Here is a 26,158-nt window from a genome sequence, read left to right as displayed (position 1 = left end):
AGAAACAGATTTGCTTATATTTTATTATAGAACAAGCCAAGATTTTAATATTTTAAATCTGTCATAATTACAATTTTTAATGAGTATTATCAATACAATTTTTCATATCGCCTTAAAATATATTTAAAAAATATTTTTAATTTGCATGTGTATATGTAAGTATGTATGTGTGGTCAATATATATATATATATATATATATATGAAAAGACAGTGATTTATATTTACCTCTAACCACCTGGTTGGCTTTGTTTCGTGTTAGATGTATACTCGGAAAGGAGCCAGTTGGGTATATTTTGTTGTTTTTTATGTCCTGAAAAAATTTGTTTCTATTGAAGAAAGTAAATAAATAATTTTTAGAAAAAAAAACAATGTCTAAATTGTGCAATTTTAATTTTATCAAATTTGTGTTTAATTTCATAAAATTATCTAGAAAATTTCGACCTGTAGTTTTAGAACAAGTTTTACATGCATAAACGGACATTGGACTGACATAGTTAAATCGAAACAGAAAATTATTCTGATTCGATTAGTAAACTTTTCAATGTGTTACATACATCAGCACAAACCCAATATACCCTCCTCGTTAAAGTAGAGTAGGTTGTATCAACTTTAAGTAGCTACCCACAGGACCTTTTCCGTCCTCGACCACTTGCAACTGCGCTGTGTCTAATAGTTTTAGAGATACCGAAATATTTCCAAAAATAAAAGTTTCTAAACTACTATGGAATGGTAATGTAGGGTATAAGAGGTACATACTTCCGGTTTTAATAGGATTTCCTTCCTATGGTTCTCTGACATAACACTGTTCAAAAATATACATAAACATTTGGCAAAATATCTGATGAATGTTTAAAAGAACATACTCACTCTCATATTCTTGATTTATTTATTTTATTTAAACCAATTTTGCACTTTTATACACTTTTAGGTAAAATGTCAAAATTAAATTTTCCAAAGTGATTTATTTGTGTCACACTTGGCGCCCAATATGTCTATCATCTATTAATACTTATAATATTTTTGTAAACTTTTTCCACATTTTCTACTCTAGCATAAATCATGAATTATCCGAAATGTTTTCTTTAGACAAAATTAAAACTTTTCAATTTTGAATATTCATTGAAAGTGCCTGTGCCAAAGAATCTACGCCAAAAGTCATTATCATCATTTTACTAACTACATACTCTTAGGCAAACATACACACAATTTGTGGCAATATACGTACATGACACATTCTGACCTAAGACACTACATTCCCGAATGTGTAGGGAAAATAAAAAAAAAGAAAGAAAAATTAAGTAAGAGTTACAAAAACAAGAATCAAAGAATGAAAAAAACAAAGGAATTTCCTTTATAACTCTACTATTAAAATAAGAACAACAACATTATAATCATCATAATCAACTTTATAAGCATCATTATTAATGTAATTATTTGTAAGCTTAAAATATATAAAAGACGTGTAGATATGCCAAGTGTTAACAAAAATATGCATAAAATATGTGATGACGGTTTTGTTCTTTTTTTTAATTTCTTTTATCCTTTATTCCTTGTTTTTCCCTATTTGTGAGTTTAAAAAGAAAATCAACAGAATATGTGTCCTAATAAAGGTGAGAAAGAGATAAAGAGAAAATGAGCGAATATTTTACAATAAGAAACATTTGGTAAAAATAAACAGGATGTAGGTTAAATGTGAGAGTTTTGGGACAGTTTTTATTTAACATTGGAATTTATGAAATGAGAGCAGAAAACAGTCATGTGTTGCTATTAACTTGGAAAGATTACAGTGGTTAAGGCAAACTGTGTTATTGGAAATTATCACTGGAAATGTTCAAAGCAACAAAAGAGAGTGATTTTATTATAAGAGTATCACAATAAATTAAAGAGTAATTTTTATAAATTTGTTAAGGAAGTGAAAAAAAACAAAGTTTTCCATCTGCGCATGTTAGAATACACCCAAAATATTTTGTTCCATTTATAAAATTCTCTAATACATAGAGATTAATTATCTACAAATGAGAGAAAACTGTTTTTGTGGAAATTATTATTATTATTGTTGTTCTCAGCTATTACTACTGATGACATCAAACAACTATAATATTCCTGTTATTTCACAGCTCTTGTGTTTATTATTACAAGCACAAGGCTAGTATCCTGTTTATATACGTCATTTCCTAGGACTCAAGTATTTACATATATATGAAGTTATTAGCTTCATTTTAAGTTCTTTAGTAAAGTGTATAATTACAAGAAAATTGTATAAACTTTAAACATTTTACATTACATTTAAGAGTTTTATTTAATTGATTATATTTTTAACTATTTCCTGTAGGTCCTGTTTACATTTTGTTTTTGTCACAAAATCAGTTTTTATGAGTTTAGTTTATTTTTTCCTAACTAGGTGCTGTATTTTTTTCATATTTTTTATCTCTGGGAGAGAATAGTTTTTGAATATTTTACAAGATGTTTCTCTTGCAGCTGTCAAATGTTTTTGTTAAGTTGCCACTATGTGGGGATATTAGATTAGGAATTAAAAATTTCATCTATATAATTTATTTGTTGACTGTATTTTTTAATTAGTTTTTTTTTCTTCACCGTGCGATACCCAGCAAAAAAATAACTTTCATAGAAGCGAAAAAAGTAGAAGTTAATCCATGGAAGCACTGAAATTGACCTGAAGAAGTGATGATTACAAAGTCACTACGTCTGAAGTCATTCTTAAAAAGTAATTTTTATGTTTTTTGAAAGTTTTTGGGAAGTGAAATTGCAGTATTATAGAGTACAACTAATCTTACTCAAATAATATTAACATAATTAAATAAATTACATATTTGTCAACTCAAAAATAAAATTGCTTTAACTAAAAAATTTCAGTACAAAAATATATATAGGGATTCTTTTCGCTTATTTGGAAGTCAATAAATATTCTTTCTAAACAAACTCACTTCGTGCTACTTTTGAAGTGGTGATAAATGTTATTCTTTTGGAGGTTTTTCATTTCATTTTTGGTGATTTAATAATGCAAGAGATACATACAAACTATATTTTTTTTCAGAAATGTTTAGAATATAAAGACCAATTTTTTTCCGATCCAATGCTAATGGTGTTCTAAGTTAGTTATTTTTTAAAATATTCCAGATATTATTATTATTTTGACCAATACGATTTAATTAAATTCGAACCCATATACTAAATCTTTGCATACAAAAAGATCTTCCATTCAAAAATCTTCTCGTCGAACATTCCACAACTCCACACCCTTTCTGTGTTAAGGCATTGAGAAAGATCACTCCTATTGGCGCTGGAACTCTCGAAGGCTTTCGGTACATTCAGCTATGCTATTCCAAGACCATTCTCAAGAACTTCAACAGATGATTAGCGAATTATGAGTCATTGTCAGTCGTTCGTGTTGTTTAAACACTCGGCAAATTGATAAAATGATATCCTGTGAGGACTTACATATGTACTATACTGACGATGTGCTAAAACGCTAATATGGTCCACAGTATGTAAGCTAATTCGCAAATTTCAAGATAATTTGATGACTCCATGCAAACTCCTCTTTAGAAAATGACAAAACATATAATTTTAGCCAAGATCAAGGCATTAAGTGGTGCATTCTGTGACGTACCAATAGTAGACATTTAATTCATTATTGGTCACTTAATCGTAACTTACTAATGATCTAATAATAATATCGGCTTAAAACTATAGTCGAATAAGTTCCATATATACATAATCATTCTGTGATTTTCTTCCAAATCGTCCATTAATTGGTTGTATATAGTACTAACCTACAAGTTTGTTTAGTAATCTCTTCCGTAATTTTTGCAGCAGCCAAAACAATATGGCAACACCCTTATTCTTACATCCACATTTTACTGAGAACAATTTTGTTGTTATTTTGTATGTGTGAGTCTGTTAAATTCTTTCCACTGACTGTGTTTTGCTTTTTTACATATTTTTTTCGACACAAGTTTTTTTTTTTTTTTTGGTACTTGTTATTTAGCCGACTTTTCCGGCCTGTGTGTCCTAGTCTTTTATGTGTGTTCGGCATAACGCTGGAGCTCACCATTACATCAGTCGTATTACTAATGTCGTTGTCGTGCGTTCATGTCCTGTTAACGGGTAATTCGTAGCGCATACGTAACAAAAAACAAGGAATATTTTATACAAGTAAAAGAAAACTAAATGTTAAATAAATGAAAACAAACACAAATTGTTATAAAAATATTTTCAAATAAAACCCAGAAAGTTAAATAATAAATAAGTGTGTGCTATAAAAAAAATCACAAGAATTTTAAGATTTCAAGGATATATTTTAAGTGGCAACATTAAATTGTAAGCAAAAATCTATATTAAATTAAATATTGTAGAAAAATACGAAATGTTATTGTATAGTGAAACTTACAACGTGTTGGATTAAAATTTTTGGGGAAAATATGTATAAATAATCGCTAGCAAACAACAACAATAAAATTAAGTTTTATATAAAAATACATTAATTTAATAACACAAAAAAATATTAAAGTAAAGAAAATTTAATAAATTAAGTGAAATCTCATATAAATCTTTACATACAACTAACTTAAAAAAAAGTAATTAAAAATTTAAACAAGAAATTTCTTATTAAAATTACTTCTTTAGCATCTAAATTATATATTCAAATAATAAATAAGATAGTGTTTATAAGTGTGTGTGTTTATAATTAAGCCATTTATTACAATTACAAATTAAGCCATAATTCCCATTTTTGCCACATTCTCATGAATTATTAAGGATATTAATTAAGGATACATTTTACTTACTCATCTAATAATATTTCAATGGTAAGTAAGTTTAATTTCTTTGCACTTGTCTTTCTTTTTCCCCTAATGTACTTGCAACAGTAGCAAAAACAATAACTACATAACTAACTAAAATAAGAGGATTACACCCTTAAGCTAAACCACATTGTGGCTGAAGGCTTCATAAATACTTTTTTGTTTAACAGATTATTAAACTATATAAATGAGAAAATTTCTTTCTTACGCCCAACGCCAAAAAAAAATGTTTGTCTAAGAATCGAATTACAAATAAATCTTTTAAATTGCGTTAATAGTAAGAGCTTTCTCTTTCATAATAATTTATATACAATAGTATCGTATTTATGTAAAATTTCTAAAGGTAAGGGAAATTAAAACCCCTTTATAATTACAGGTTAAAAGACAATTTTAATGGTTTTGCACCCTCACTGATTTTGTTATTGTTTGGGGAAAAATGTGTTTGGTTATGATACCGGTAAACATTTTTAAAATGTATTTCCTAAGATGAAAATGTTTATTTGTAGTGGATGTTTGTACATAGCTGGAGGGATATTTATGTCAATTATTTAGAATTTAATAGTCTAGTGATTTTTAAACAGGAATTCATTCTTAGCGTTAGGGTAATTTATCTTAGCTAAAAATACACAATTTTATTTGAAAAGAAAAAAATCATTCGAAGAAAATTGTTGATACATTTTATTAGTCAAAAAAAGTTAAAATATTTTGAAATATTTAGAGCTTTGGGGATATACATGCCACATATTTATACCCTACACTTCTTAAGTGGAAAAAGTATATTGGGTTTGTGCTGATGTTTGTAAAGCTTACCTATTTTAGTTCGTCTGTCCATTATCCTATCAGCGAAGGCTATTCGTTTAGATCAGTTCATTATTTTAATTAGCCCCCATACAACTGTACCTCCTTAGTTGGGCTTTTGAGCTCATAATTATGCTTAATATAATTGTAACTTGACAAAAAGCAATACAACTAAGTTTTATACCTACGTGTATAACTCTGCCGACTCTTATTCGCCCATACAACTGAACTTCCTTAGTTGGGTTTTTGAGCTCATAATTATGTTTAATACAATTTTAACTCGACAAAAAGCAATACAACTAAGTTTTATACCTACGTGGATAACTTTGCCGACTTTTATTCACTTGACCCCAGACCTTATACAAAGGCTCCTTTAGAAAATAAGTTAAATGCCAACAATTTTCATAAGAAGGCTAATGTTGTTATAAAATTCAAAACAAATGCATTTTATGAAAATTTAGATTCCTCCACCAATTTTAGTGGGATCTATATTTCCCCTCCCCAATACCGATATAAAACCTAAAAAACCTCCCACTGACTTAAATGCTGTATTATAGAAAAATAAATCAGATTATATTCTCTAAACTGGTGTAAAATATTATATTAATGAATTCAATAAAATCTTATAAAATTTAAGAATGTGTCATATCATTATAATGTTGTATGTCTATATTATTTATACCCTACACAACCTTAGTGGGAAAGGTATATAGGGTTTGTGCTGATTAAGGTAACGTACAATAATATTGGTCTATACACACCTTGACGGATACGAGTTAGCTTGGAATCATTTTCATTAGGACTTTTAAGTATATATACTTAGTCGAATTTCGACAAAAAGCTCCTAACTGGTGTAAGGTCGACCACGTTCGACTATCATTTCTTACTTGTTTTAAATTATTTTGGATTATAACACGTACGCTGTTTTTCCATAGTACCATGTTGAGGTCCTTGTATTTTTACACCCTCCACCACTATAGTGGGGATTGTATTCTGCGTTTTTGCTGATGTTTGTAAGACCCAAAAATATTGTTTCTAGACTTTAAAATATACCATTCGCTTTCTGAGTCGATCACTTTCTGAGTCGATCTAGCTATGTCCTTCTGTCCGTCCGTCCGTCTGTCTGTGTGTGTGTGTGTCCATGTAAACCGTGTGCGCACGCTACAGGTCGCAATTTTCAAGATAATTTGATGAAATTTGGCAAATACTGTTTTCTTGACCGCTATAGAACGAACGCTATTGAAAATAGTTGAAATCGGTCCATAATTTCGCCTAGCCCCCATACAAACGTAACAAAACCCCCACCCTACCGAATAGGGTTTTTATGCTCATAATTACGTAATATGTTCTATTATATCAACAAAAATCTGCAAAACTTAAGGTATACCAATCGGCTCAGAATCATTTTCTGAGATGATTTAGCTATGTCCGTCTGTCCATGTAAACCTTGTAATCAAACTGCAGGTCGCAATTTTGAAAATACTTCAATGAAATTTAATACATAATATTCTTTTGTCTCAGGGACAAATCCTATTGAAAATGGTTTAGATCGCTTCATTATTTCACCTAGCCTCATACAACAGAACCCCCGAATAGGGCTTGTAAAACTTGTAATCAAACTACAGGTCGCTATTTTGAAGATAATTCAATGAAGTTTGGCACATTATCTTCTATGGTACCGTAGATAAAGCCTATTGAAAATGGTTGACATCAGACCATTATTTCACCTAGCCCCCATACAACCGAACCCGCCGAGTAAAACTTTTAAGTTCGTAATTAAGTTTAATATACTCGTATGTCGACAAAAAGTTGCAAAACCTCATGAATTCTTTAATTATATGGCCTCATTTGACCCTAGCCTCTATGAAAAGCCCTCTTCAAAATTTCACTTAAATGTCCACAGTTTTATTCACAGTTTTTAAATATATCTGAAGTAAGGTACAATTCTACTTAAATGTTTTATTATGAAAACTTCATTTTACGGTTTGTAACAGATATAGGGTATTTAATGGTTGGCCTCGCCCGACTATAATTTCTTACTTATTTATATATATCGAATGCATACCATACGTCACACAAAATGTAATTATTATTTCTTATACTAAGAGAAACATATCATATACTAAGAGGACATATCATTACGTGGTAGTCAGTAAAATTCTCATAACGAAAACCTGTTCATGGATCATTTTGTGCAAAAACCGTACGATTTTCTAAAACAATTCACAATCAAATGTATATGAATTTTTTAAACAATGACACACGAATTTTCGATATTGTATCAACAAATGTATAACTATTTCAATTTGAAATTTTAAAAAATTATATTACCATTATAACATCACTGTAGATGTGTCAAAATATTCATTGTTATAATATTTATACGATGAGCGATTTTAACAATTTTCAATAGGCTTCATCCATGTGTCAAAAGATGAGTATGTGCCAAATTTTATAAAATTATTTGAAAGTTTATATGGACACACGAACAGATAGACGGACTTTCACACGTGCGGACGGGTATAACTTAATCTATTATTTAAGGTAATTTTGAGTCGATCATACCTTCGAAATTAACGAATATTTCTTAGATATTCATAATAATTTACACTTGTTAATATGCTAGGCTAATATTTAGCCAACTTTCATTCATTTATCATGTTTTTTTGTGGAGATTTTTTTATTGTATTCAAAGTATGTACTTGTAAAAGAAATTTTTTGTATGTTTTTATCAATGTTTGTATAACCACGTTATGCATTCCACAACTGTGGTTTCTTTTCATTCACATTGTTCAGATTCTCATTAAAACAACATGTGTTTTTGAAAGGATTAGTTTACATGCCTTCCACAAACAATATTTTCTTCCTTACCCAAAATAAGAAAATAAAATGTTGCTCCCCTTTTACATCAGAATTTGGTTGCGGGAAAAGGGCTTATAATATTTTTTGTTGGTTTAGTTTTCTTGTTGGCATTATTAGTTGTGTTTTGTGTATTTGAATATTTAAAACAAAATGGTTTTTGATTCCAAAATAATTAAAGTCATTAGTTGATGTTTGAACAACAAAACCTCATTTATTTAAAAAAACATTTTTGACTTTTAAAACAGGTCATTCATTCATTAGAGAGCGTGTAACATATTTTTAGTGGTTATTTTCTAAAAAAAAAATATGTTACACGTGCTTTTGATCTATTGCGGTTTTGTTCTATAGCAAAAAGTTTAGCATTATAAAATATAATGAGTTCATAATGATTTATGAAAAATAGTTTTAGATTGAAAATATATTTTTTTCATTATAATGAAAGAAAGAAATTATTTTTTTAATTAGTAAATTATAAGTAACTCTTTATTTACTTTAGGTTTTCTTTTTGTCTTTTAAGCAAATCTTATATCCATGATTTAGTTGGAATTGGAATTTTTTCCTTAGGGTTTGGTTAAATAGTTTATAAACTAGTAGTAAGTTTGTAATACCTTAATTAATTAAATTAACTTTTCGTTTTAGATTTGTAAATTCTGTTTTGCATATTGTTTTTTTAAACAACAAAAACTAAACATATTGTATCCACAAAAATTTAAATTAAAATTGTAGTGTCTGAATATAAATATAAAATCTTTAAAAAAATGGAATCATTTTCGAACCGATTTGGTACTGTCCTTCTACCCATGTTAACCCTTCAATTAGACTATGGGTCACAACTTTGAAAATAATTTCGTGAAATTACGTTCTTGATTTAAAACAAATTCTTTCAGTACTCAGTAGCTCAAATTCCTGGACGTAATTCCTAAAAATTTTCACATCAATCTTTGTGAGTAATGTTATTACCGGAATAATTCACTACCAAGATACTTAGATCTAACTTCGACGAATGCCTGACAGTAGTAAAAAAGTTCTCCGAATTTTCACAGTCCAAATTTATATAGCGGTGCCCTTACACCTGTGTGTCCACTCAGAATGCGTACAAACATACCTCAAACTTACTTATATACTCTTGCTCTTATCAGGGTCACCCCATAGGATTTTCATTGTTTTACCCTTATATTATTCCAAAAGGCCTTACGGGATTCTCTGACACATATTTTTAAGCGAAATATATGTAATGAACTTATTTTTTGTATTTAGTTTACCATGCACAGACGGACAGAAATTGCTTATAAAATTATGATAATAATTAACAAATTTTTAAAAAAAAATTTTCCAATTAAAGAAATAATAAAAAAAATTAATATCAATTAAAATCAAAATCTAAAATTAATTAATTCAATAATTGTAAAAATTAAATATTAAATATAACTACCTAGGAAAAATTTTAGAACTTATTCTAAAAACAACTACATCGATTTTTCGTGATAGTCGGGATAGGAAGCATTCTGTATAACTAATTTTCCCGGTTAACTGAGTGCCAACTTTGGCAATCAGTTAAAATAAAATTAAATCGATGCAACAAATTTATTTTTCCATCCCGAATAATTAATGTTGCCGGATAATCGAATCACGGATAATCAAGGTCCTACTGTAGTTCTATAACGAATGCAAAGTGAACCAGTTCAGATTTTTAAATAACAACCTTGGAACTTGTGATTTTTATCGTAATAGAAAACGCGTTCAAATGTATATTTCTGCATTAAACTGAACTACAAGATATGAAGGAGATCCCTAATTGAATGGTAAAAAGAGAAGGCAAAGTTAGCTGCTTGTAACGTACATCCTTACAACGTTTATACGTTCTCCAAAGTTTCAATGGAACTAGTTCCAATGTTGACAAATTCAAACAAAAATTATTAATTAAAGAATTAGTTCCAAAGTGTCGACTCCATAACGTTTCCTTAAAACTAGTCCCGAAGGTGACAATTTCGAAAAAAAAAATCATTGGTCTCAACGCCAACTAGTACGAATTCAGGCTAATATCATGTGTTCCAGAACTAGTTGTAGAACTAATACAATTTTTCCTGCGATATCTTTATTTCTGCATAAAATTTAACTATAAAGAATTAAATATACCCTAATTGAATTGTACTGGGAGACGGGGAAGTTAGCTGCTAGTTTCTTATATCCTGTGCAAGAAATAGTTTAACAGATGAATTTTATGTAAGATAATTGTAAGTTTTCTAAAAATTAGGTACAATAATAATTCTTCAACACTTTCTTAAAATTAGACTTAATTTTAATAAAATCGAACAAAAAACCCTATAAAATTAACAATTTTTAAAATAAAAGTATACGTTCTATAAAGCTTCCCTAGAACTAGTTCCGAGATTGACAAATTCGAACAAAAATCATTGATTAAAGATCTAGTTCTGGAACCGTTCCAATTTCAGACAAAAACGCGTATGAATGTTTGGTCGGACGTAGCCGACCATATGATACCCTACATCAGTCAGTATGTATGTTAAAAATGGGGATTATTTAAAAACATAAAGCATTTGATTTGTTTTTTAACTTAATTTGTTTTTGGCAAAAAATGAGATTTTTACAAAAGGGCTCAAAGGGGAGTGGGGAAAAATATGGGCCTATCCTTATAAATGTTGGAAGGGGGAGTTAAGTTTATTTCAATATTTTTCATGTAGAATTTAAATGTGTTATTAGTGTTTGTAAGTGAATTTTGACCTTTAAGTTATTTTCTTAAGGAGAGTTTGTATAGGGGCTAGAGGAGTTTGTATGAAGCCCGATCATTACAAAACTCGGTAGTGTCATTTAAAGTTCTATAAAACTAAGTTTTGTCGACTTTTGTTGACATAATAGATCATTTAAATTAATTATAAGCCCAAAGGCCCTATTAGGGGGTACGGTTGTATGGGGGCTAATCGAAATAATGGACCGATTTTAATAATTTTCAAATTGCGGCCAGACAGACGGACGGACATAGCTTCATCGACTCAGAAAAAGTATACCGATTGGTATACTTTAAGGTGTGTATAGAACGAATATTTTTGTATGTTACAAACATAAGCACAAACCCAATATACCCTGGTGTTGTGTGTTATCATTGGTCTCAACTCCAAAGTAGAACGAGTTCTGACTATAATCATGCGTTCTAGAACTAGTTGTGGAACAAGTACAATTTTTGTGGAACAAGTACTTATCGAATGAATATCTTATTGTTGCAACAATAAATAAAAAAGTTATTTGTTAATGTTTAAATAGTTAAACATTTTTATTATATTATTGTGTGTTTAAGAATTATAAAGATTATTTGCTTTAATAATCAAAATTAAATATTATTAAAAAATAAACAAAAAATAAAATTAAAATGTTGTCTAGAAAATGTTTCCAAATATTTGAAATTTGATCCATATATTACTTCCAATGACATATAAAATATGTATTTTAATACAACCACCACAAACTACCGGGTATAACTTAATACAAAGTACACACAAGCCCACAAAACATTTGCTAAAATCTAAACACTGGTATGTGTGTGTGTGTATAAAATATTATGAGAATTTAAGTGTGTTTAAGGATAATATTTCTGTATGTATTTTTCTATCCCAGTATGTAGAATATAAAAAACCGAAAAATTAAAAAAAAAACGAAAATGATTACATTTAACATGCAAATTAATTGAATTTTATCCGGTTTTAAGCTCATTTCATTTCATATGTACGAGAATGGCACAGCAAATATCTGAAATTCATTTCATATGAATACTTAACAAATATTTGTTTGTTAAATTTTATTATAATTTGTTTTCAGTTTTATGTTTCACCGATACCGTTTCCTTGGTAGGAAAATGTTAGCAAATGGAATAAAAAACATAAACGAAAGAAAAAAGACATCAAAGCATATTTTTATATGAATTGCTTTAGGGGCATTAAATACATTTCATTTCATTTGGTTGTTTTATTTAAATGCAAGACACATTCTTTTAGATTTTATTTTTTGGTTTTAAGAAAGATTTAAAATGTTTCAGAGTTATGTTTAAATTATAGCTAATAGGTTAGAGTGTTACTTAGCTTCGGCTGTGACGAATATTAAATAAATGAAATTTATATAAAAGTAAGAGTGCTATATTCGAATATGCTGAACCTTATATAACCAGCTCTATTTATGGTTCTTTATGAATTTATATCTTGCCTTCACTTTCTATTTAAAAGATTTATTAAATTTTGAAAGGCGGCTCTATATTAAATGTTTCGTCATTTTTGTAATTTATTACGAAAATTTACTTATTAATGGAATTTAATTTAAATACTGAGTAAGAGTTTTAAACTAATTTCTGAAGTGTATCTAATATTGGGGCAATTATGAACCGATTACTTTAACGCTAATAACAGCGATGATATTTTATATAAAAAAAATTAATATGAACCAAAATCGGTCTATAAAATGTTATAAAGAGCTTTTTTTTTGAGAATATAACACTTTCACGTGTTATTTCTGTAATCGGAGGAGAACTGTTATATTTATTTAATTTTACTATAAACCTATTTTTTTAAACAACTTTCAATTATTTAATTGGTTTTCAGCATAAACGATAAAAAAAGTTATTGATTTTTTATAATTAACAAACCTTTGATAACTTTAATATAGATTTAATTAAAACAGAATAAATTTAATATTTATGGTAATTAAATAAACTTTTAATTACAATAAATTAACTGCTTTCATCTGTCGGTAATCACTTCATACCAAAAACAATTTTTAATTTGTCAATTAATTTAGACAAATTAAATGTTTATCCTAATTTGTAAACTTTTATTTTCCCTTTAATTAATTTTATTCACAACTTAACAACTTTACAAAAGAATAGAGAAAAAAAAAACTAAAATTTTAATTAAAAATTTCAAGCATGAATTTACTTTTAAATATACATAATTTTCATTAAAAAGGCATAAAGAAAGCTCTTAAAAAAAAGAGAATTCCTGTGGTGCTGACAATGATTTAATGTCATCAGAAGCATTACTTTTTTATTTTGTTCACTGTAATTAAACAAAAGTTATTTTTTGTTCTACAAAATGCTAGGAACTAAAATTGAAATAAAATTAAATTTATTTTTTTCCGTAATAATATTTTTTTTTTCTTCTTTTGTTTTTTGTGTTTGTCAACACGATGAACAGTCATTGACATTTGGCAACGTCAACTGCAAACAATTTTAAATAATATATATATTTTTTTTGTTTGTTTTGCAGTTTTCAATTATAATTGAAGTGTTTATAAATAAGTAAATAAGTAAGTTTGGTTAGCAAATAGTGTGGAGAATCAACAGGAATATATGACAAATTAAATATGCCCAGTAAAAATATGACACTTTGTCCATATGACCACATATCACACATGTTAACAGAAATTAACTGAATGTTAAATACTTTGTGTTTAATTATACCCTACACCACTTTAGTGGGGAGGGTATATTGGTTTTGTGCTAATGTTTGTAACGCATAAAAATATTGATGCTATACCCACCTTAAAGTATACCAATTGGCTCAGAATCATTTTCTGAGTCGATTTAGATATGTCCGTCCGTCTGTCCGTCTATGTAAACACTGTAATCAAACTACAGGCCGCAATTTTGAAGATAATTGAATGAAATTTGGTACATGATCTTCTATTGTCCTAGGGACGAACTTTATTGAAAATGGTTAAGATCGGTCCATTATTTCACTTAGCACCCATACAACTGTACCCCCGAATAAGGCATGTAAACATTGTAATCAAACTACAGGTCGCAATTTTGGAGATATTTTAATGAAATTTGGCACATGATCTTCTATTATATCGTAGACGAAGTCTACTGAAAATGATTAACATCGGTCCATTATTTCATCTAGCCCCCATACAACTGAATAAAGTTTATAAACCTTGTAATCAAACTACAAGTCGTAATTTTGGAAATAATTCAATGAAATATAGCACATGATCTTTTATGGTACTGTAGACGGGGCTTATTGAAAATAGTTAACATCGGTTCATTATTTCACCTAGGCCCCATAGAACTTAACCTATTAAATAGGGCTTTTAATTTTATAATTATGTTTCATATACTCGTATCTCGACAAAAATCTGCAAAACCAAGTTCTATACTAGTCTTGATGACCTTGATGAACTTTACAAAGGTACAATTCAAATTAAATGCTTTATTATGAAAACTAAATCATATTTTATTCGTTTACAGTTGTAGGGTATTATATGGTCGGCCTCGCCCGACTATAACTTCTTATTTTTTTTTATTTTTTTATTAAACAAACTATTATGACAAACAATAAAAAAATTAATAGGATATCAGACTATGTTTTAAAACATACATAGAAAATATAAAATTGTATACATTTTAAATATATATTATTATTTGCCATAACAACAGCTCGCTTGGTAACATTTGTCTGCAATTATATCATTGAAGATTCAAAATCTATATCTAATATCCATTTTGTCTCATACGTAGCGATTACGAAATATTTTAATCTATGATAAGGATTATTGATCTATATAAAAAACTGAAAAACAGAAAAACTGAATTTCGATTTGTGGCTTTTAAAGGACATATTTATATATATTATAAAGATGCGATATTAATTCCTCAAGAAATATTCTGGGAGGACTCAATTTCCACTACTAAAAGGATTCATGTATATTTATCAAAGGATTATGTCTCACATTTTCTATTAAAATTTGCTTTATACAATGAATAAGTCAATATGAATATTAATGTAAATTTCAATAAGGCCATTTTACAAACCCTTCGACTGATAATCTTCCAAAAAGCATTCAACGGACCATCTACAGGCCTTTTTAAGTAAGCATTTAACCATTTTGCAATGCAGCTGGATGTACATGTGTCAATAGAATAATGCCTTTAGTAAGGCCCCTCTACTGAACCTTTTTCCACGTTGGGATATAAAATTATTTATATTTTTTTTAAATACTACACTATTTGTAAATATGTTTTTAGTTTAAAACTATTTCTACTGCTACTGATTTATTACTACTGTTATATTTGAGATTACTAAAACTTAGTTGTTGTCATATTTGAATATATTTTAAATAGTCGTGAAACTTGAATTTCTTATGAAGAAACTATAAAAACTGTGACGAATCTAATTTACGTACGCTGTAAAAGGAAGTCTCTCCTTTAAACATCAGGATAATATGTGCAATATGGCTTATGCTATACACACAATTGGGACGAACGACGAATTTTTCGGAACGAATTTTCGTCGTCAGATATATATTGTAGACAATATATATCTGAAAATGCGCGCAATCAATGCGAATGACGAAATTCCTCATACATAACGAACTGTGTGATAGTTTTATTTCTATTTCTTACGCAGATGAAGGACGAATTAATTGGGGAAAATTAAAACCAATTCCGGTAGCCCGAATTTTCTGAAATTTGGCGGTTGTGATTACAGCTAATGACAATATAATATTATGTTCGAATATTCGAAGTTGTATTCGAAAATTCGAAGTCTTTATCGTGCTTTCAGCAGACATAAAGACAAATGGGTTTTGTTTATATATGACAAATATTTCGATGTGTTCCAAACGGAATGACAAAATTAATAAATCTTTTTTGATAGTGGGTAAGGAAGTAGGCTAAAAAAATTTTTCCATTCAATTGAGAAATGAATTGTATCAGCGGGTATAAAAATAAGACCTATTCTGGATTATGTGAGTCAAACCTTTCATTAACACATTTTTCTCTTAAATTTCATAGAGTAGTTTTATTTTTGAACATATTATTAAAAAAAATCTGGAATTTTTTGTTTAAACATCCAAGTGAATTTTTTAGATACAAATTTAAAAATTCAATTTCAGAACATTATTTTTTAGGCATGTGAAACTGGAAAACATTATATTATTATGTGAAGAGAACTAAAAGTTTATTACTAGCGAATAAAAAATGTTAACTTGACCGCAATTAAATCTTACAAAACTCCATGGGATTAATACAAATTAATACAAGTTTGATTCTTTATTATTATAATGAAAATATGGCAATATGGAATAATTGAAATAAATTTAAATGTTTTCATACTAACACGGTTATTTAACGCTAAATGATTTTTTATGTTGTATGTATTTAAAATAAGTTATTTAATATATATAATTTTTATACCCTACACCACTATAGTAGAGAGGGTATTATACGTTTGTGCTGATGTTTGTAACACATAAAAATATTGGTCCATTAGTTGAGTCGATTAAGACATGTCCGTCCGTCCGTCAGTCCGGCTGGCTGGCTGTTTATGCAAACTTTGTTCGCGAGGTACAGGCCACAATTTTCAAGATAATTTGATGAAATTTGGACCATGCATGTTTTTTGGCACAAGGACGAAGCCTATTGAAAATGGTTGACATCGGTCTATTTCACCTAGCCCCACACAACCGTACCTCCCGATTTGGGCTTTATATGCCATAATTACGTCAAAAATAATATTATCTCTCTAAAAATTGGCACAAATAAGTTTTATATTAGTAAAAATGACATTGCAGATTTTCGTAACGATCGGCCCTTATTTGACCCTAGCCCCCATACAAACCTCCCTTCAAAAAATGTCTTAAACGTTTAAAATTGACTTGCAACCATTTATATCGCATTGAAACTCCAAAAATTAAACTGTTATTTAAAATTATAGCCTTTTTCCAAATTTAATAAGGGTCGGCCCATGTTTGACCTATATTCTTTATAAAGCCTCATTTAGAAAAGTTTATTTTTTATCCATAAATTGCATGAATACTTTGGAATTAATGTGAAATTCAATATAAAAGTTTCTTTATGAAATATTCAAATTTTAAAAATATACTCATTGTGTAGGGTTTTGTATGGTCGGCCATGCCCGTACATACTTTCCTACTTGTTTAAATATACCAACAAACTTTTATTTATTTATTTTTATTTATAATATCCTTAACATGTGTTAACGATTTTCAAAAATTTATATTTATCATTTAAAAAAGGCGATAATAAAATCATTATTCATTAAAAATATCTGAATTCTTTATTGATTAGAAATTTCCTAAAAAATTACTATTTAAATTACTTAAAATTTTGTTGGGTATTTTGTGAATATAATTTGGAATACCTGTAATAATCATTTGCATTAAAAATGTGTTACATACATACATATTTAAATATTTATATAAAATAGCACAAAAAAATTATTGATTTGTAATTCATGTGGCTTGGCTTTGCGAAATCCATATATTTGTTAAGCTGATAAATTTTAATTCCATAACAAAAAAGGAATACATACATAAATAAAACAATATATGAAATATGTATATGTAAATTTTACATACAGATTTGTATTACTAATTAAAATATATATATATATTATGTAAATAATTATAACAGTACGGTTTAGCTTTTGGTGACTTAATACCACTGGTGGGATATTATTTATCATTTGGATGCTGTTCTACTAAAAGAGATTTCTATTAAAAAACTTTACAAGAAAATAAAACAAATCACTACTTCGTAGATTACCTAGATACACTGAAGTGACTTTTATTTAAATGCTAGATTAAATTTGTTATGTTAACGTTTTGTTTATAAAGCTTTTGATAACATAATCATTAAAGAATAAATTTTTTGATTAATAAAAATTATCATATATTTTTAGGATAACAAAGAGTTTTCCCTTTTCTGCTTTTTGTTATTTTGAAAAATTCTACCCTTATCATGTTAATATCTTAAAAGTCATGGCATTAAATGATTGTCATGAATTGAATAAAATATTTTAAAATAATATTCTGATGTTATCAGGAAAAAAGTAATGGTTTTAATTTTCTTTATATCTTTAAATATTTTATTTATTTTCTATTCGTGTACATTAAGTCAAGAGAAAGTATTAAGTAGGTCGTTTTCAAGCTTTTGTATGATATTCGGTTATATTAGTAGCCATGTTAAAGAGTAAATTCGTCATTTGTCAGTAATACTAGATTAATGATATTTATAAGACCTTCAAAATGATATATACAAATATTCTGAAATACGGCTTTTATACTGAATTGTTGTGAGTTCCTTTTCGTTAAATTGTTAAACGTATATAGCAATTGTTGTTATCGTCCGATGTTCAGAAACACTGTTTCTTGTGTATGTAGTTCTTTAGTATTTTTTCAATGATGACACTTTAGTATCATCTACGAATGATCGAAACCACTAAGTATGAGCTGCTATTCATATGAGCTTATTACTGGAACAGTGTCATTCAGTCCTTAGCAGCCGATATCGCTTTAAATGTATAATGTCTCTCGAAAAATATTTTAGATTCTGTAGATGCCATACTCTATCCATTTCAATATTCCGTTATGGCACGAACTACTGCTTGGAAGGTCGTGTTATCATTAGTTAAATGCAGAAAGAACTTCCGGGTACGTTTGATGTTCATATATTACTGTTCGATTATGCCGCATCTGGTAAATTTGCCTAAAGATAAGAAAAGCTCGAATGTGAGTGCCGTCTCGAATCTTATATGCGTATCAATTGAGAGGATATCCAGTAACTATAGCTTTAGTGGAAGTTCAGCGTTTACGCTTTTTGTTTAAAGAAGATTTTGAAACGTATATATGTTTAGAATTGTTTAAATTTCGTGCATATTTTTCCTTTATAATGGTTCTCGTTTTCTTTTGGTACCATTTCAGTTTTCTATAAAGCATATTTTACCATGTTGAAGTTGCACTCCGACACCTATACGTGATAATTATTTATTGATATTACAAATATTACGTATACGTCTTATAAAGTAAAACACTTGAAACAAGTAAAAATAGATTTTGTAATTTTTTTATGTTCGCTGGGAACAAAGTGGTGTCCGAATAAGGTAATATATCCATGAATTTTCGGTCTGCATTGTGTTACTTCAGGTATCCACTTTAGAAAGTTAAAGTAACGACAGTCTCCATTCAGAATTTTTTTCCAGGCTGAACTCTTCATACTTACCAGCGACATTAAATTGTTATCGCCTAGTTGAATATCAGAAACTAATTTTTAACTTAACCAAACTTTTTAAATAAACAGCATTTTCTTTTTATAAATTTTTAACAAAAAGTAATTTATACAAAACAAAATCTTTATTTACAATTTATTTCTTATTTTACATAATTTCTTATATTCCAAATGTGCCATCTTGTTTTTATTTAGAAAGAAAAAAAAACTTTCATACTAGAAACATCAGACACATACTGAGAGGAGCCAATGTGGCTGCTATCACTTTACATTGATGGTTTGGGTTGGATGGTTACAAAGATTCCTATAGTTTTGTGAGTTTGGTTTACTGGTCGGTTCGGCCGGTTGATGGTGATGTTATTATGACCAGTAAAAATAAAAATGCAAATGTTGTTTGTTTGCATAATGTTGTTGTAGTCATAGTCGTAGTCTTAATAGTAGTACATTATAGTTGTAAATGTTATATTCATGATTATAGTTTGTATCTGGGATATTGTCGTTGTTAGTGATGATGGTGTTGGTGGCATCACAAGGCAGTTTTTATATATATATTTTTTTATTATTGTTCTCTTATTGTATAGTCTAAGTCTACAGGACATTGTGTCCTGATTTTATATTACAACCCTTGCATTATTGTTCTCTGGCTATTGTGTTTATGGTTGCTGTTGCGTATATACTTTTGTTTGCTGTTTTTCTTTTTTTTTATGGGATTCTCTTCATTTTCATTTTAATTTTTGTTGTATTTTTATTTTACTCTTCTTTATTTTGTATTTGTTTATTGTTATAAGGACCAAAGGTCAAGGATTTAATTATTCTACTTATGCCAGTTTTCCTATATGTAGTTGTAACGTTTTTTTATTTTTGTAAATTTTTTTTTAATTTATTTTCTGTTTTCATTTTTCATAATGCTAACTCACACAATACGTTGACATTATTTTTCCGGTTCATATGCTGTAAAATTTCAATGCACTATAGTAGATAACTTCATTAAAAAATCTGGGTTTGATTTTTTTTATAAATTATATATACATACATATAAGAAGTTGATGAAAATAAGAAAAGAAACTGAAAGTAGAATGTCTCCATTTTGGTTTTAGTTTACAAGTTTTTCTTTAAAATTTTTCAACAATAGAGAAAACAGGTCAATGTATTAAATAAGTATGAAATAGTCAGATTTAATTCTAGCAGAATTTTATTTACCAGCAAAAAATACTCAATGACTTTCAATTGGTATTATTAAATGTATTACAAAGAAGTAGTCTAATCATCTCTTATTAATAATATAAAAGATATTAATGAAAACGTAGTAAAGCATAATATAATGGAATAACAAGTCTGTAGTAATCATATTAAACAGTTTCTTTACTATTTATATTTTTTAATTTTAATGAAAAAATTCCAACACAGAAAGCACGATACTGTCAAGATATTATAAATGAGGGGCAAAAAAGGATCAGTAATATATTACATTAAGATTAATATAAAATTCTTTGCTTCTTGTTTAAGTTTATATTTTGTGTCTTAAAAAATATATAATATACACAATTAAATGTCAAAAATGTAACATGTAATTTAACAAAAATACACAACAACTGATGAAATTTTAATTATTTTTGTGGGACGTTGCAAAAGTACAAAAAAAAAATAAACTACAATATTATAATAATGCCGGCTATAGTAGTGTTCATCTTTTGCTATTTGTTAATGCCATTTTTAATATAATAAAAAAATTATTAATATTAAACAGGAAATGAAAAAATGTCTGCGTGTGTGTGTACATTTTAAAGAACTTGGTTATGATGGAATATGAGTGTGTGTGTGTTATATACACACATATGAGTTATTATTTCAGGGTAATGTTCTCTTACACTGTTGCATTATATAAATAGTATTTATGAATTTATTTGTGTATACGTTGTATTACATATACACATACATACTTGCATATATAAATTAAAATTTAATTTTATCAGCAGCAGAATTTCTCTTTTATTTTATTCTCTATATTTTTTGTTATTTTTGCTTTCAGAATTAATTTTTAATTGGCTTTTTTGTATGAAGGGAAACCTTTAAGCGAAATAAAATTGTCTAAAGTTGGTTTTAATTTAAAATAATTTGTTTCCTATTGTATTAGACATTATATTTAAATTTTCGTGTTCTTCTGGAGTATAGTATTAACAGTTTGTGATATAGTACACTGAAAATAATCTATGCTTAACTTTTGGAGAGAATATTTTGTAATTTATTTGTTTATAAAATATAGGAAATTTTCTTGTATAATACGAAAAACAATTGTAAAAATTTCGAACATTTGGGAAACTCAGCGTAATAAAAAGAAAATTTGATATAACTTTTCTTGAAGGAAGAATACATTGCAGACTAGTGTAATATCCTATTATTAATCCAAAAACTTCGGCCAGAAAACATTGTATACTCCCATTACTTTAGCTTAAGGGTTTTACAATATTATTGGTTTTAATTGGTCCGCACTTACTAAACATTCCTATTCCTTCCTGGAATGTTTTTTAGACGTTTGTTCGGAATAGTTTCAATCTATGGAGTTTAACCATTTTAAATTAATTTTAAATTTAATACAAACTGCTTCTTTACTTTAATTTTTGATTTGCAATCCAATGTTGAAATTTATTTTTCTATCCTACACTACTTTAGTGGCGATAGTACCAATGTTTGTAAAGCATAATAATATTGGTACTATTTGTATCCAATTTAAAGTATACCAATCGGCTTGAAATAATTTTCGGAGCAGATTTAGCTATGTCCGCCTGTCCGTCCGTCCACATTCAACAAAAGGTTGCAATTCTGAAGACAAATGAATAAAGTTTTTACTTTGTTAAAGTTTCCCTTAGTCACGAGAAAAAGCTTGTTTAGGAAAATTATTACAAGACTCCAAACCTTTCTGTATATCTGTCTAGGAGTCCAAAAATATCATTGATAAGTTTTATTTTATATTATTAATTGCCGCTCCTTGAAATATACCAAGAAGTAAGAAGAAAGCAAAATTTGACTCCCTTTAGAAACCTAGCAAAAACTATGTAATGATTTTTAAATGTAATAACTTACGTAACAACATACTTTTCAATGGCTACTACATATCGACTGGATTACAAAGAATTAGTCTAATAAGTTCCTACTAATAATGTCTTATATAATTTTTTTCTAATTCACTAGTTAGCTTGCTTATGAAGCCATAAAAGCTAAATACGTTTTTTCATCCTATTGACAACAACTAATTTGTGCAATTACTTGTAAGCGTTTGTTGTAAGTACTTGTGTAAAGTAAATTTTTTGCTGGGAAATCCTTGTCTTTTATTTTCTAGCTAAATTTAAGCAGTTGTTTGACTGTTAAAATCTTGATGTTTTATGATATAGAATATACATAGATACTATTTTATGAAAATATTCTATTGCTAAAGAACAGACACTATGGCCAAGGGCTGAGTTGTTTGTTTAAATATAGAAGAAAATATATAGTTTTATATATAAAATACATAAAACATTTTTCCACATAGCCAACCAAATAAATACAACTAAAAACTCATTATTACTAAACTGAACAACTGCAAAAAATTTTTTTCTAAAACAAAAAAAAAAAGACACAACAAAAGCAAAATATACAAGAAGAATGCTGAAAATGTGTCTGGTCTGTTAACTGCAGAAATATGATTATTTTTTTAATATTTCAATTTTGAGCTGCTTTGTTTTCATTTTAATTATTTTGTAATTTATAAAAGAATGAAGGAAAAACAACACAAATAAAAACGAAAAACATAACGAGCATGTTTTTTAACAAAGGCAGTGAAAAAAGTGAACGGGCTTAACTACAAAAAAAAAAAAAAAAACTAGAATAATTATATATGTGGCATACTTTTAGTGTCGAAAATTATAAAATTGCTTGTATTTCAAAATATATTTTTATGTTTAGTTAGCTACAATGGGGTAGTAGGCTACCACAGATGACAACATAATAATTATAATTAATGTTAAATTTATTCTACATTTTTCTTTTTGTTTCCCTATAATTTTAATTTTTGTGAAAAATGAATTTTTGGTACAATTAAATCAACCATTCCCTTTTTGTACGTATATACATAATCTTGCACACATTCAAATGTATTTAATATAAGCCAAGCACAGTTGTAGGCTGGTTTGCTGCCTACTTTTAGGAGGTTATTTAATTAAAAACGAACACAAGCTTTACCAACCCACTGTCAACCAATAACATGTTGAAGGTTATTTAATTTATTTTTGCAGATTTGTCTTTATTATTATATTTTCTGTATCACATTTAGCATTAGCATTAAATTTAATCTTATGAAATTATTCTTCAAAAGCATTATATTCCAGACCATTTGTTAGAGGTCAAGAACATGCCTTTGACGAGCATGTCTGCCTTAACATAAATATTACATAATTTCTCTAAAAGCTTTTCCGAAGTGTTAAGTTCATTGTGGAAAAAAATTGTATGTTAACCAATATAAGATTATATTTAGTATTACTTAAATATTCTGTGTATTTTATTTGTTAAATAAATTAAATTTATTAGAAGAAATAATACAAAATACATTATATAAATAAATATGTACATATACCCTGCAATTTTTTCAGAGCAGTTTCCAATTTACTATGTTATCATCATAACTTTCATTTCCATTTTTAGCCACAAAAGATCAAGCGTACATTTAGGCTTCTTAGGACATTTCTTTGTTACAGAATTAGTCGGGTATCTATGTATATACATACGTATACATATGTATGTATACTTAACATTATGTGATTACATAAATAATTCATTTCATTAAATTTTCTCTATGTTAACAGAAACTAAGTAGTCACAAGTAAAACACCTTTTATCTTAATGCCATATTAAATCTATTTAACTATATCTTAAGATTTCTTAGTTTGTATAACATTTTGAGAAACAAAAACAACTTTAAACATATAAAATTTTATAGTTGTGTCTTATAAATTTACTTCATTTATAATGTTAAATTTATGGATATTACAATCATAAAAAGTAATAACATTGAAATGGCTAAAGTTTGTATTGTGCAAATATATATTTTACACAAATAAATGTGGGGTCTATTTGTGTCTCATTTAAGTCCTAAGATTTTTTATACCCACCATCAAAAAGATGTGATTGTAACACATTATAATATATATAAGTAGTGGATCTACAAAACTTTATTTATATATATATTTTTGGTCCCTATTCGATTCCAAGACGACTTAGCCATTTTCGTTATTCTTTCTGCCTGCGAAACACAATGGGGTTCGAACAAAAAAAAGAAAAAAAAAAAAACAAGTAAGATTGTTATATTCGGCCATGCCGAATCTTATATACCCACCATCAAATCATTCATGTTTATGTAGAATTTTACTGATGTACTCACATTTTTGGGTCAGTAATAAGTCTTAAAGTCATTTTCAGAAGGGGACCTTGGTAAGGTCAATTATAAATCCATTTTCATTAAATTTATGAAAATGATTTTATTTCCTATAAAACTTTTTTATGTCGAATTTTATTGCTTTATATATGTATGTTATGAGCAGATATGAGCATAAATTTAAGTTCTCATTAAACATGTTTGTGTTGAATTTCACCGCTATTGATACATCTCTTAGCGATAAAGTTATTTTCTGAAGGGGGCATTATAATAGGGATAGGAGAAAACGTGAACCGATATTCTTACTTTCAATAAGGATCGATCCTTATAAAATTTGACAGGGAGATTTTGGCTCGCACGAAACTTGTGTATGTAGAATTTTGTAGTAATGAGCGTTGAATTCGTTGTCTAAAGGGCACCTTATTAGGGGGTTAGATAATGATTCTCTTAGCCAGTTATTGTCTATAAAGTCATTTTCTAAAGGGGACTTTATATGGGGGGTAGGGTCAATTATGGACCGATCCTTATAAAATTCTACGAAGAGATTTATGTCCCAATAAAACATGTTTTTGCCGAATTACACCGCTATTGATGCTTCTTTTAGTCAGTTGTGAGCGATAAAGTCATTTTCTGAAGGGTACTTTGTATGGGGGGTAGGGTCAATTATGGACCGATCCTTATAAAATTCTACGAAGAGATTTATGTCACTATAAAACATGTTTGTGCCGAATTACACCGCTATTGATGCTTCTGCTAGTCAGTTGTGAACGATAAAGTCATTTTCTGAAGGTACTTTGTATGGGGGGTAGGGTCAATTATGGACCGATCCTTATGAAATTCTATGAAAAAATTTATGTCCCTATAAAACATGTTTGTGTCGAATTTCACTGCTACTGATGCTTCTCTTAGCCAGTTATTGGCGATAAAGTCATTTTCTGATGGGGACTTTATGTGGGGGGTAGGGTCAATTATGGACCGATCCTTATAAAATTCTACGAAGAGATTTATGTCATCATAAAACATGTTTGTGCTGAATTACACAGCTATTAATGCTTCTGTTAGTCAGTTGTGAACGATAAAGTCATTTTCTGAAGGGTACTTTGTATGTTTTAGGGGGTACGGTCAATTATGGGGCGATCCTTATGAAATTCTATAAAAAGATTTATGTCCCCATAAAACATGTTTGTGCCGAATTACAGCGCTATTGATGCTTTTGTTAGTCAGTTATTGGCAATAAT

The 26,158-nt window shown here is 28.2% G+C and overlaps 1 protein-coding gene across 1 annotated transcript in view; it reads left to right on the top strand.

The window, feature by feature from the left end:
- The first annotated feature begins 4,074 nt into the window (after window positions 1-4,074).
- LOC111677800 (protein sidekick-2-like) overlaps window positions 4,075-26,158 on the top strand; it is a 220,715-nt gene continuing 198,631 nt past the window's right edge. The window contains exon 1 of the mRNA XM_046948556.1: window positions 4,075-4,830. The gene's annotated coding sequence lies outside the window, so the exon portion shown is untranslated. The remainder of the gene's footprint in view (window positions 4,831-26,158) is intronic.

The sequence above is a fragment of the Lucilia cuprina genome, chromosome 4 (genome assembly GCF_022045245.1).
Source record: "Lucilia cuprina isolate Lc7/37 chromosome 4, ASM2204524v1, whole genome shotgun sequence".
Lineage (NCBI taxonomy): Eukaryota > Metazoa > Arthropoda > Insecta > Diptera > Calliphoridae > Lucilia > Lucilia cuprina.
This window is presented reverse-complemented; position numbering and strand designations above follow the sequence as displayed.